The sequence below is a fragment of the Neolamprologus multifasciatus genome, chromosome 4 (assembly GCF_963576455.1).
Source record: "Neolamprologus multifasciatus chromosome 4, fNeoMul1.2, whole genome shotgun sequence".
NCBI classification, from domain to species: Eukaryota; Metazoa; Chordata; class Actinopteri; order Cichliformes; family Cichlidae; genus Neolamprologus; species Neolamprologus multifasciatus.
In genome coordinates, this window is record NC_140442.1 from 27,744,309 (window position 1) to 27,758,925 (window position 14,617).

At 41.5% G+C, this 14,617-nt stretch overlaps 1 long non-coding RNA gene across 1 annotated transcript; it reads left to right on the top strand.

Moving 5' to 3' along the window:
- Window positions 1–272: 272 nt before the first annotated feature.
- On the top strand, window positions 273–13,990 carry LOC146520716 (uncharacterized). Its single transcript, XR_014873878.1, has 2 exons — window positions 273–1,077; window positions 6,496–13,990. It is a non-coding gene; the product is annotated as an uncharacterized LOC146520716 (long non-coding RNA).
- Window positions 13,991–14,617: the final 627 nt, after the last annotated feature.

Below are 14,617 nucleotides of genomic sequence, written 5' to 3' on the forward strand. Positions count from 1 at the left end.
AGACATAATGGCAAACACCCACAAGATCAAATAATCTTGAGCAGTCTAGTGTATTTTGCAGTCTAGGCACTGCCATTTGGTCGATGTTGAAGTCACTCAGATTCAGAAGTCCATTTTTCTTACTTTCACCACACATTTCACTTTCACTAAGTCCAAGAATCGACTGTTCAAACATGACAATGACATGAGTTTTTATATTTCACAGGAAGTTCTTTTTGTAGATGCAGAAAAAGTTTTACTGTTATGAACTCTTGATTATTTTAGTCACTATACAATAAAATAAAAAATGGCAACGCATTCATGAAAGTATGATTATGAGTGGTTGGAAAACAGCTCACATTGTGAAGATGAAAACAAATCCAAACAGACGGGATCTGCAGCTGCATCAAAAGGGTTAACTGTCTGGGTCCATGAGACTAAGAAGTGTGTGTGTCCGTGTGTGTGCGTTGGGGTGGGGGGTCAGTAAGTGCAGCTCTATAATGTCAGTCAGTCTTGGAGTGTGAACATGTTTGAAAGCAGCAGCAACGAGGGAGGAAGGAGGAGAGAGAGAAGAAGGGCAAAGCCAGAGAGAAGTGGAGGAGGGGTGTCTGGTAGAGAGGGAAGGAGGGAGACAGAAAGAGAGGGGGAGGAGAGACAAGCCGAGTGTGCACAATATTCATTCAAACTGACAGAGGCTGTGTGTGTGTGTGTGTGTGTGTCCCAGTTTGCATTTCCCATTGCTCCATAGTCTCTCTCTCTCGCTCGCTCTCCCTCTCTCTCTCGCCAGACAGTCTGCAGTTTAAAGCAGTAGGAAGAAGACACCAGAGAGCCCACCGGAGAGGAAGAAAAGCAAGAGAAAGAGTGTTTTAAGCGACAGGCAAAGAGGAAGAGGAACAGGAAAAGGGAGGAGAGAGGAAGTAAGGAAAGAGCAGGGATTTGTTGAGAAGGTGGTAAGAGAAAGAAGACGGACGGGAGGATGAAAGAAAGAGGGAGAGAGAGACAGAGTGGTGGTTCTGTGGGAGGGGGAAAGAAGGAGGTGTAGAGACAGAGGAATGCAGAAAAAGAAGGGGAATGCTTCTGCTGGCGATGATGAAGGAGGTAAGTCAGTTTGGACCTTTAAATTTTAAATATGTGTATGTTTTTCCCCGGCTGATTGTTGTGCCTGCGGCTGAGCTCTGATCCCACAGCAGCCCTGACATCTACTTTCCATTGTTGCTCTGTGGGAGAGGCCGCTCGCCGGCGGACATGAATGCGATGTGACAGTGTGTCAGCGGATGTTTGCCGACACTGATGTGTGCATGCATGATGCAACACCAAGGAGGAACGCCCAGAGAGGCAGGGAAAGAGTGCAGAGAGGGCATGGAAGTGGATGTAGTACAGGACAGTGAGGCTGCACGCTAACACAGCAGCGAGTGCGTTCACACAGTGGGGCTTTTCATTCATAATTTCGCATGTGTGTGTGTGTGTGAAGGATGTGCACGCTTTTACAAGTATCCATGGTTGTTAGGTTTGTGTATGGAGATGTGTTGAATATTTTGTGTGTGCTGTATGTATGCGTGCATGCACTTGGCTACCCCAGTGGAAGTGAATGACAATTAGATTAAAGTATTGATTTAGTCTGGGCCAGGTAGGGAGATGCCGTCTCAGTCACACACCCAGCAGCAAACTGGGGGGAAGGGCCATCACCATTCCCATTACACACACACACACACACACACACACACACACACACACACACACACGCACACACACACACACACACACACATATCTACGTGCATTAATAATTTTATTAAAAGTATAAGTCTGCTGCTTATTCAAAGGTACCATTGGAAAACAAATCATCTTCAACAGAAACATAAAAACACGCCTTCCAAAACGCACATAAACACAAATACCTGTGTAGTTTGCATTTCTAATGTTGACTTTAAATGGTAAATGGCCTGTATTTGTATAGCGCTTTACTAGTCCCTAAGGACCCCAAAGCGCTTTACACATTCAGTCATCCACCCATTCACACACTGGTGAGGACAAGCTACATTGTAGCCACAGCCGCCCTGGGGCGCACTGACAGAGGCGAGGCTGCCGGACACTGGCGCCACCGGGCCCTCTGACCACCACCAGTAGACAACGGGTGAAGTGTCTGGCCCAAGGACACAACGACCAAGACTGTCAGAGCCGGGGCTCAAACCGGCAACCTTCCGATTACAAGGCGACCACCCAACTCTTGAGCCACGATCGCCCAAAATTGAAAGTCAGCCTCTGTTTCAGAACTCTGTGAACACACTCACAAAAACACACATGGTTCAACTGTGAAAGACTCACTCTTACACACACGCACAAACACACACACAAAGATACCCATATGCACAAACAGATCTTAGACTCTTATTCACAACGTCCATTATAAAAACAAATAAACACGCTTGTACACAAACACATGCACACACGGGCTAATTTAACCTAGCACAGAAACAAACTTTCACTAAACCTCGCGCAGGCTCAGCAGTGGCTTCCTCAGTAATGGCAATGCCTCCCTTGAACTCATTCACTGGGTGGGTCATGGGTTCAAGTCCCAGGTGGGGGAGGGGAGCGAGTGGGACAGTGGCTTTAAAGGAGGGAAGTATGGAGGGAGAGACAAGGCCCACCACTCACTCTGTTGCTCGTTTCCCCTCCACCCCGAAGTCTCTCTTTACCCCCACCCCGTTCCTTTACTTTGCCACAATCTGTTCTCTCATTCAGACACACATGTGCTCACATGCAGCCATGCATGCACACACAGAAATATGCAGGAAGTGACTATGCAATCTCTGCTGTGTGTGTATTTTTGTGCACGTGTGGCAGGTTACTCTGTGCATCCTTGTTCTGTATGTGTTATCTGTTACTTGGGCCAATATTAAAACAACACTATTTGTATGGCTGCTATTAAGATTTCCTTGGTAATGAATATATATGTGTGCGTGTGTGCGTGTGTGCATGTGTGCGCGTGCTCTCAGGCTTATTTGTGATGTATATTCTCTGGCCACTCAACCCAAACTGAAAAATTGTCAAACACACATTCACAGCACACTGCAGAGTACGGCAAAGGTGTCAGATTTGATCACAGCAGGAGCATCTACAAACTATTTTTAGCTTTTCCCCATGTGCCCTTGAGCAAGACACTCAACCACCTAGCTGCGCGCACTGCTGTTCAGCAGTTCTGATCAGCACTGAAACATGCTCTGATTTTTATATGAGAAGAAAAATGCTTTTGAAACAGATTTTCAGTTCTTATGCTTGCAGCGTTTCCTCTGATGGGAGAAAAATCGGACAAAAATGGAGCAAATGTTAAAGAGGTCTAATTATGTAGCTTCAGGTCATATAATCACCAGTAAGTGTTGGTGACACAGAAAGTTTGGTCTGCAAATTGTGTATATAAGGATTGATTTTTATTTTTGCATATTCAGGTTTAAATGTTGCTCCCCTTTAAAAAACGTGAGGAAAGAGCTCAGTCAAACATGCTCACGTGCAGACATGTGCTCATACAGCCACACATACTCACAGAAGGATCCTTGCACTTGTTTTGTGGCTTTAGCTTGATCGGAGATCTAAAACCAAAAACCTGAAACAAAAAAACCAAAACAAAATCCCCCCAAAACAACAAAAAAACGGCTCTTTTAACTCAATGTAGAGCAAACATGCATGACATTTGCTGGTGCACATGAGTTCGAAAATACACACACAGCCTCTCTTTCATAAGGAAACAAAAGCGGCTGACCTTTGACCTTTACCATTCAGTCTGTCTGGAAAATACCATGCCTGGAATCGATCAACACTCCTCTCACCCAGACAGCCAACACCCCCATCCACCACCACCTTCTTATTCTCTTCACTCACCCTTGAATTCCCCCACCCGGCTCCCTTCTCCCACCTCCTCTAGTCCTCCATCAACACACAACCAGCTCCGCTGCATTTATGCTATGAACTTGTAGCATAACAGCCTTAAGGTCTTATAGCATGACCACACACGCAGTCATACAGGCCACATTAGAGCATTTCTTTTATCTGTGTTCTGTGGATTTATGATGCCTTTTGACTGATATAGATTCCCACCACCATTACTGTACAGCATTTAGGTTGCAGGTGCTTCTTCAAGCAAAGCAAAGCTCCTTAGCAAAATAATGTGAATACTTCATTAATGTAATGATTGCCCTCTCTGCCATTTTTCAAATACATTCAGATGCTAAGGACACAAAAACATGTCCTTTGCCTATACTTCTTATTCTCTTTTGTGCTTGTCACAACAAAAATAACATGTGTTTAAACACATTTGAATGAATGCACTCATTCCACCAGTGTGTGAATGCGAGAGTGAATGAATAGTGGCATTGTAAAGCGCTTTGGGTGCCTTGAAAAGCGCTATATAAATCCTATTATTATTATTATTATTATTATTATTATTATTATTATTATTATTATTATTATTATTGTTATTATTTAACAACAACAGATTTCTTAGTTTTTAAAAAGTAACTAAATATCAAATTTGCTAAATTGTATAACTAATATGTCATTTTTCTCAAACTATGTAAAAAAAAAAGTGCAAGTACTCTGTTGTAACATGTTATATCCAGTATATCCACGTTACATCACAGTATTGTGGGAAGGTTTGTTATGCTGCTTATCCAGCCATTGTATGTTTAAGCTAGTCTTCAGCTGCGTCTTAACATGCTCTTTCACTATGTGGGCCAGTGTAGCCTGTGCTTATCCTACTGGTCATGCAAACGACGCTCATGTTGGAATATGTAAAGTAGTATTCATATCTTTGACAAACCCAGGAAAACATTTTGTTTCCGTATGTTTTTCTTTCAATTAAAATTCACATCATCACTGGGAGGCGAACAGATTGAATAACAGATGAATATAAACCAGTCACACTTCAGAAACGAGACATCACACCTGGGTCACTTCTCATGTCTGTGTCATGTCAATGTCATTTTGCATGTCATGTTTACACAAATGGCACCACTTGATTTCTTGGCTCAAGATGGCTTCAAAGCACCCTGTGAAAATAATTTCTATCATAATGTAGGGCAGAAAATTTTGGCACAGAATGTCAGGTCAGTTCCCATAACAACTCAATTTAGTATTTTCAAGGATCTGAAATGGCTAGAGTGGTTAATCAGAAGGTTGGCTCATTGAATGCTCATATTAAAGTGTCATGGGGAAAGATACTGAAAACCTAAATTGCCATCTGTTGCTGTGTGTGTGTGTGTGTGTGTGTGTGAGAGAGACAAAAAAAGAGCACTTAAAAGATAGATTAAAAAAACTAAAGATAAAGCCCTGTGTGAATAGGTGAAGGTGGCTTGGAGTGTAAAAAGTACTTCACCGGGGGCTGGTGATTGTCAACACCACAGTCCAGGATGAGAAAACGAACATCCAAGAATACATTGGGAAGATGGCCCCAACTGACAGCGTGCTCAGTGAATATCTCAGGCAGCAGAAACCCAAGAAAGAGGAGCAAAGCGAGGAACCATCATGGAAGGACAGGCCCCTGCACGGTATGTACCACCGGCAGATAGAGGAGGTGGCTGATATCCAGAAATCCTACCAGTGGCTGGACAAAGCTGGACTGACAGACAGCACAGAGGCACTAATCATGGCAGCACAGGAGCAAGCACTGAGTACAAGATCCATAGAGGCTGGGGTCTATCACACCAGGCAAGACCCCAAGTGCAGGCTGTGTAAAGATGCCCCAGAGACAATCCAGCACATAACAGCAGGGTGCAGGATGCTAGCAGGCAAGGCATACATGGAACGCCATAACCAAGTGGCCGGCATAGTGTACAGGAACATCTGTGCCGAGTATAACCTGGAAGTCCCGGGGTCAAAATGGGAGACGCCCCCAAGGGTGATGGAGAATCACCGAGCTAAGATCCTGTGGGACTTCCAGATACAGACGGACAAAATGGTGGTGGCTAACCAACCGGACATAGTGGTGGTAGACAAACATGAGAAGACGGCCGTAGTGATCGATGTAGTGGTCCCGAATGATAGCAACATCAGGAAGAAGGAACACGAGAAGCTCGAGAAATACCAAGGGCTCAGAGAAGAGCTCGAGAAGATGTGGAGGGTGAAGGTGACGGTGGTCCCAGTGGTAATCGGAGCACTAGGTGCAGTGACTCCCAAGCTAGGCGAGTGGCTCCAGCAGATCCCGGGAACAACAGCGGAGATCTCTGTCCAGAAGAGCGCAGTCCTGGGAACAGCTAAGATACTGCGCAGGACCCTCAAGCTCCCAGGCCTCTGGTAGAGGACCCGAGCTTGAAGGATTGACTGCCCACAGGGGCGAGTGGGGAAATTTTTTTACACAATACACACATATATATATATATATATATAATCTTATCTTTAAAGCATATTCAAATATTTCATAGAAACGGCGCTCTACATTTCCCCCCTAGCTTTTTTCTGTGTATATAATTGATTGATTTCTACCTGTATACACCAATTATCCCACATCTTTGGCCTTGTCTTTCAGCTGCAGCTGTAAGAAGAGTCCAGTGTCACAGTCAGCTGCCACAATGTCACAAACAGTCTGGTGCAGGTAAGTCATTTCGATTTGTAACCAGTGATCTAGCAATAACAGGAAAAAATACAATGGTGGAAGACAGCATGAAACCTACAACATGGCTGCTTCTGTTAGACAACTAATTCAAATGCTTTGACTCAACTTGTTAATTAAGTCAGAGGGTTGAGTTTTCACTGATCTTTAGGGCAGTGTTTGCAGTAATTAGATTCCCACTTGTTATACTGAAAATGCTTCCTGAAACTTGAAACTTTCAGATTGCTACTGTTTTGCACCATGATGTTTTTATTGCAAATAGATATACTAACACAAATGACAGACTTCTAATATTTTATATTTAGTTTAATGCCTCAAAATGTAGAATCTATTACCTAGATATTTGTTCAGCATTTCCATTTATTGCCCAATTCCAAATATCTCCAGCGTAATGTCATTGCACAGTCTAAATTTGTTCTGTAGCTGTTTGAGATATTAAAGCAGGTTTAGGTACCTTTGCTATATGCTGCATCATTAATCAAAATGTGTGGGTGCACCAGCAGAGCTCTTGTCACTTCCTGTTTAGCGTCTTCGTTGGTTCATCCTGTCATGGCTGTCCACCCCTTGCAGCACTGCGGGACAGGCTGTTTGTTAGCTTGCTGTCAGCCTGTGTTTTTCAAGTCTTGGAGAACATTCAACGCTGTCGGTGAGTTTGTGACTCAGAGAAAACCATCGAGTGTTGAGTGTACCCTAACACTTGAGATCACAACACCACGTACCACGTAATGTGTAGCACTCAGATATTACATAGTAATTTTTAGCAAAACACAGAAGTAAATACTAGCATTAACAATGGCTGCAGTCTATTAAGGTGTCACAAAATTCCATGAACAGTCTTACTTACTTAAAGCTTGTTAAATGGTCACAACTTTTACTCTGTTTATTCATGTTTCTGGATACAAAATTTCCTCCTCATTTTTGTGTCCCCAAACACAAATTTTCTTCTGAATGCACTCATACTGCATTTAGGCAATTAAGTGATGTAAATTATATGAATATTTGACAATTTTAAGGCTAACAAAGTCTTCATTTAGAGGCTGGAGGGATTGTTGTTGGCATAAACGCTTTTTCAGCTCACACATCAGACCCCGTTTAAAACCTAAAAGGGTTGATCTTTTTTACCTCAATTGTGCTATTTTAATCACATCTATAGAAGCCACTTGGCTAGATTTAAGCCCTGAAAAGTAATTAGTAATGTTTAAGCTGAAAAGTACACAGATCTAGATTACACAAGAAAAATTGGAAACAAAAACGACTGGATCAGGTAAAAAAAATATTCATATTAGTTAATATCCGGTCGTTAAATCTGACGTCACTAGCCGTGTCTGGGCCTAAACTCCGCTGCAGGTCCATATATCAAAGATCACTATGGCATTACTGAGAGTTGAAAAAACTGTCTTTCATCTTTCATCTTTAATAAAATGATCAGCGTTCTGCTCTACCAGGTGTAACAATTGAGTTTAACATCCAGGCATCCATGAAAACGGAATTTATGACATTTAACGGAGTTAGAAATTAGCAGGAAGTTAGCTCGCTAGCTTCTATCTAAATACAATATAGCATGTCCTGACTGCGGGGTTTTGGAAACAAATTAAAACGTACAGCTCTGTTATCACTTACAACATAAATGAAGACTAAAACTAAACAGCAGTGATGTTTGTAGGGTTACTGAAGTTTGGCTAGCTGGTATATAATGATGTGCTACGTGACTGCTAGCGACACAGCTATGTTAGCATAATATAAACAAGCTAACTTTTTTTCCACTCAATTAAAGTTAACGTGAGTGTTCTCGGTGGTCAGGAACAAATGTAATCGCATGGCAGGATGCTGTAAAAGGACCAAACGTCAGCCAGGAGAACAACTGAGATAATCCACCCACAATACGAGGTTAGTCATTCATATACTGCTGCATGGGCTGGGCTGTAGTTACATCCTAAGGTTTTAAAAACCGAGCTTAAATAAATGATTAGCGGTAATAAAAGCCGACGGAGGTCAACAGTGATCACTGACTGTTTTAGGAGCTTTTTGAGATTAAATAGAAGAAAATACAAAACATTAAACATATTAACAACACAAAAGCCATATTAACTACTTTAGGCCCGGAAGTAGGATTCGTCACGTCATGTCATCACTTAACGACCGGATATCAAAGGCGAGGGGAAATGACGAACATGCCGACATGACAAACTCTCCCAGCTGTAAAAACAAAATGTAAAAGTGCCACACAAACCGAAAATGGACACCATTTCACTTCTAACTAAAAGATGTGCCCGTTGAAAACTGCAGCGCCGATGCAACTTTTACTTTGAAGGCGAACGACCTCCACTTCTGGTTCGTGTTGAACTTGGATTTTCGCGGGGCTAGTAGCTAGCTAGTATTTGCAGGCAAACGTGAAAAAGTACAGTCAGTGGTGGCGGTGTGTTAGGAGCCAAGGTTTTCAGTGCATCACCAGTTTCACCCAGCCAGAACCAGCAACCCAAGGGTCCAGTGCCAGCCAGTCGGGGAAAAACATTTTTCAGCAGCAAAGTGTGGTTGTATAACGTACAATATTGTTGGACAACCCTTGAGCACCGTGTCCATGATGTCAATGAGCCTCAATAAAAAGCTATTTTTTGTTCTGTGGGTGTGTTTAGCTGTGCTTAATTTCGGTTTTATTCCAGTATCTTTGTATACCAAAATCTGGGTTTCCCCCACATTTTTTTAAAGTAATAATTTGTTTTATAAACTTTACTAAAGATAATCAAATAATATTTTCTGTACAAAAAGTGGCCAGGTGAAGTTGTACTTTCATATGTTTTTCACCCTTTTTATCACACACAGGAAGCATTTATCCAATTGTTTTGTGAATAATGTATCACTTTGTTTCTGATTGACTGTTGCTTATTGTTACATTGTATAAAGCTCTGCCTTGGCCAGTTCTAACCCAGTGCATGATTCCGGCTCACATTCATCGCTGTCGGTGGGTTAGTAATGCCATAAACTCGCCGGGCGATGAATGACAACTGTGTCCATGCTTGGCTGCGGTTCCTGATGTCTTCTTTTTTTCTTTCAGCTGCTTGTATCTGCTTAACGGATGGATTGTTTGTGTTGTTTTTCTAAATGAAATATGAACCCCAAAAGAAAATAAAGATTTTCAAACAGATTCAAATTACTGTCATATTTGGTGTGTCACAAGATGCATGATTATTTTAGAAGGACTGTCAGTGTAATTTTTCGTTTCTTTGTTATGAATTCTGATAATAAAAAACAAGAAGGAAAAACAGATACAAAACTAGAGTATTTTAAGGATGTTGTGAAGGCCTGAAAGAAACTGAAACAGAATGCAAAATTTCTAAAAGGTCATGGACATAATCGCAATACGTCTATCTGATAGCAGTATGCAATCCTGAGGATGATAGGAAGTTCCTGTTCTCATCTGGGAATGACAAAGGCACCCCAAAACCTGGGACTTTTTTTTAATTGACTTCTGAGACCCTTCGGCAATGTGACTACACACCAGATTACACACATTAAGGAGTGGGACCCTGTAGAGGATGGTTTGGGATTAGGTCTCAGGCCCCACATATGTATAGACATGTATGGCGAAGTACTAAATGCGGTATATGTGCAAGAAAGCTATGCTAACTGAGAGCCAACAAAGGTAACGTTATTGATCTTACTTGGAAATGAGCCAATGCAGGACACTTATAGTTCACACATCTTTTCTGACATTTGGCCAGAATGCTGTTTCATAATGATACAAACAAATGTAAAGCTCAGTTTATACTGTCACAAACCTTTTGCATAGCCTGTATTACACATATATGCTTAACCATAGGCTCTGTTCATTATTACAGTATAAAATAATGAACATTCATTCATTCGGGGCAGGGATAGCTCAGTAGGTAGAGTGGTCGCCCCATGATTGGAAGGTCAGGGGTTCAAACCCACTGAATGGCTACCCTGAGGTACCCCTGAGCAAGCTACCACACACTGCTCCCTGGTGTGCCTGCTTAGTAGCTGCCCACTGCTTCACTGAGTAAATGGGTCAAATGCAGAGAGAGTAGTTTCCCCACGGGGATCAATAAAGTATACATTAATATTATTATTATTAAAAGCCAAGTTTCATTCGACTGGGTTTTGTTGAAGACATACTGCACATTTATATCTTCAAAAACAATTGGATATATTAGACGTGTAGTCAACTCCTCCACCTCTTTCTTGCTCCAGGGGTTTCCTACTGTCTGATGTTCAGCAGGTGGAGTGGAGCTCAGGCAGACTGAGACTGTGTGACAGACTTGGCCACTTCGGGATATTCCACCTTTTCCTCTAAACACTTTCTTTGATAGAGGTTGGTTTATGTTTCATCATTCACATAACTTGTTCTTTTTGGATGCTGTCCTGATCTGCAGCCAGCCATTCTGTTTTAGAGCCTTGCCAGGGGTTTGCATCATGTGACGAATTCTTTGAGGTTCTGCTCTTGATTGTTGACAAGGAAACCTGTCGGCCTACATCTTGGAGAGCATTGTTGACTTGCTGCACAGCCATAAAGGGATTTTTCTTCACCATGCAAGATATTTATAAATGTATGCGATTGCATTCTATTTTCTTTCTTCTTCTTCTTCTTTTTCTGAGTGTGTCCAAATGCTGAGTTTGACCGTGAAATGTCTTTTTTGGTGGGTTTTTTCCTCTGTGCATAGTTTTTTAATATTTAGCTATCTTGCATCTAAAAACCACAATAATGACAAACTAAAAGACAAAGAAATAAGATGAAATAAAACAGTACATAACATGATACAGTGACTACACATAATAAACCAAACTAGGCTTAGGTTCTTAAATGCTTAATTAACTGTAAATAAACATACACATAAATCATATATAATAAAAACATGTAAATTCTTAAAAACATTTGCATGCACTTGTGCACTCAGCACTTGGAATAGTTGGTTTGGGAGGCAGTAATGTGACAGAACAGCTGCAGAAGTGACACGTGTTTTAATCGCATGGTTCATATAACACTGTAGATAAATCCATGCTATTAGGCAATTTGGGAGTTGGGCTGTCATATTATTGTCTCCCCAAAAACACTTTTTACATTTTTACCTGATAGGTGGATAGGTATATTTCCAGCACTTTATCATGTCAGGTCCATTTGGACAAGGACACAGTGCTTGTAAAAAAGTATTATTGTGAGTATTGTTATGAGTATTAACTCATTAAGCATTACAATCCTTTTTTATACACAGGCTCTTGTATAAGTTAAAGAGTGATTGATGAAAAAATCATGCAGCTCTGGATACCTCAAAATTGTCAAGATATTTTCTTGAAATAGATTGGAGGATTAACATTCAACATTTCTGGCCAGAGCATATATTAGACATTTTTCACAGACACACAACTCCGCCTCAGTCTGAATGGCAGCTCTCCTTTGGGTCTGAACCACTTGTGAGTTATTCTTATTCTGAATTAACCTTTTTAGTAAGCCTACTCAAAATTAAGCTGACAATTGGCACTCTGTTGTTAAATCTAACATATTACTCACACTATTAGGAACAAAAAGGTGCAGATTCAAGTGACCAAACACTTAAAAACTCAAATGAACTGCAAATAGTGCAGTTACATAAATATATATACTGTATAATATCTGTTCATAGTTGGAGTGACTTATCCAGTTTGTAAAGACAAAGACAAGACCAACACTGTGGCAGTAATGCATGTATGACACTGATAATACTGTAAAAAATTGTGATTGTTTTGCATGTTTTGGTACAGTTGTAGTTAGAGACCCCTGTGGTATTTTTTTATTAGGTTAACGAATGTACCAGGGGCACCAGGCCTTCACTGTTTGCAATTTTTATCGAACCACTAGCAGCAGCAATTAGACAGAATTCAGTAATTAAGGGCATAAAATGCAAGAACGTGGAACATAAAATCAGCCTTTATGCGGATGATGTGTTACTCTTTCTCCAAAATTCACAAACCAATATCTCTGGGGTGATTGAATTGATAAACTCTTTTGCAAGAATATCAGATTACTCAATTAACTGGTCAAAATCTACAGTCCTTCCGATTAATTGCTCCTTCCATAATTCTTCTTCTACACCACTGCAATCGGGAAATATAAAATATTTAGGTATTAATGTTTCTCCCAAGCTTGCAGATCTAACTAAATTAAACCATATCCCACTTTTAAAGAAAGTAGAAGGCAATCTGGCTAGATGGAAATATTTACCCATATCACTCATCGGAATGGTTGACGCTATAAAAATGACGGTCTTACCAAAAATAAATTATTTATTCTCAATGATCCCAACTAAACCCCCACAAGATTGGTTCAGATCTCTAGATTCATATATGTCCAAATTCCTTTGGAAAAATAAGCCCCCATGTATAAGCTTAAAAACACTACAAAAGACCAAGGATAAAGGAGGATTAGAACTACCTAACTTTCAGCTCTACTTCTTAGCCAACAGGCTTCAGTTCATCTCAGGATGGCTAAAACATACCCTCTTAGATGAACCTTGGCTAGATGTAGAACAAGCACTTTGCAATAATCTAGAGATTTCAGACCTACCATTTATCAGCTCAAACTTCCAAGGACATGAATGCTTCAAAAGCATCAGCATCAGCTCTTCTCTGACAGCATGGTGGGAGTTTCTAAAATTGACGGAGTCTTCATTAATCCCATGCAAACGTACACCTATCTGGAACAACCCTGACATATTACAAAACAATAATATGATAAACTTTCCAGAGTGGAGTGGTAAAGGAATCAAATACTTAGAACATATATTAGAAGGAACAGAATTTATTTCATTTGACAGACTAGTTACACAATATGGGATCAACAAGAAAAGATTTTTAGAATATCAACAAATTAAATCCATAGTAAAAAAGAAATTTAAACCGGGTCAAGTTGAACTACAAACACCACCAAGTGTGGTTCAATTTCTTACTCTTAAAACCCCAAAATTACTTTCCAAAATATACAGAATGCTTTCTAAAACAGATGAGTCAATATCACTTCCTATTGCAAAATGGGAAGCGGATTTATCAGTTAACTTAGACCAAAACTTCTGGTCTTAGATTTGCTTAAAAACCTTTCATCTAATTAGAAATCCCAGTCTTCAATTAATTCAATACAAAATACTACATAGAGTAAACTATACAGTTCATCGGATGTTCAAGATGGGCTTTACGTCTACCACCAACTGCTCACACTGCCAAACCAACTCACCGGACAATTATATCCATGCTTTTTGGTTCTGTCCACCAGTTCAGAAGTTTTGGCGCGAGATATGTGAAGACTTATCAAAGTGTCTGAAATGTAACATTCCAACTTCCCCTTTAGTGTGTTTGTTGGGCAGCTTAGATAATGTCACTACAGATAAGAATATAGCCCATATGGTTTTCACTGCCCTATGCATAGCCACGAAAACAGTCCTCATGAACTGGAAAAATAAAAATAATCTTAATTCTATCCAATATAGAAATTAACTATTAGATTACATTAGTCTTGATACAGCCTCTGCTGCCACATCAGATCAATTGCTCTGGGCTCCTTTGATCAGCTCCATCATCTAGTGGGGGTGGGGGGTCATAGTTTGGTCCCACCTTTGCTGTTGTGATTGGTGTGGGGGTAGGGACAGGCTTGGGGCGTTGGGGGATTCCTCAGGATCATCTTCCTTGGAGGGCTCAACCCGGGGTAGCGGTCATGGCCTATTAAGGGCTCTGTTGGCGCTTAGGTGACGGTTTCCTCGTGGCTGCGTGCAGCGGGGCTAGGGGAGGGTCTGTGCTGATGGACGTGGGTTATTGACCTGGTAGCCTGGCTGCCCCTGGGTGCGGGACGGGCGTGGGGTTCTGGGGGTGCTCCGTCTCTGGGCTGGGGCCCTGGCCGGGCCTCGGGGGCTTGAGTCCTGGTTGGTGTGTTGCCGGGGTTGTGGGCGGGTGGGTGTATGGGGGCCCAGCCCTGGCGCAGGGTGCCGCCAGTGCATCGAGCCACCTGGGGGGCTCTTCAACTGGTGGGGGAGGCTGTTACATCTTGCAGGAGGTCTCC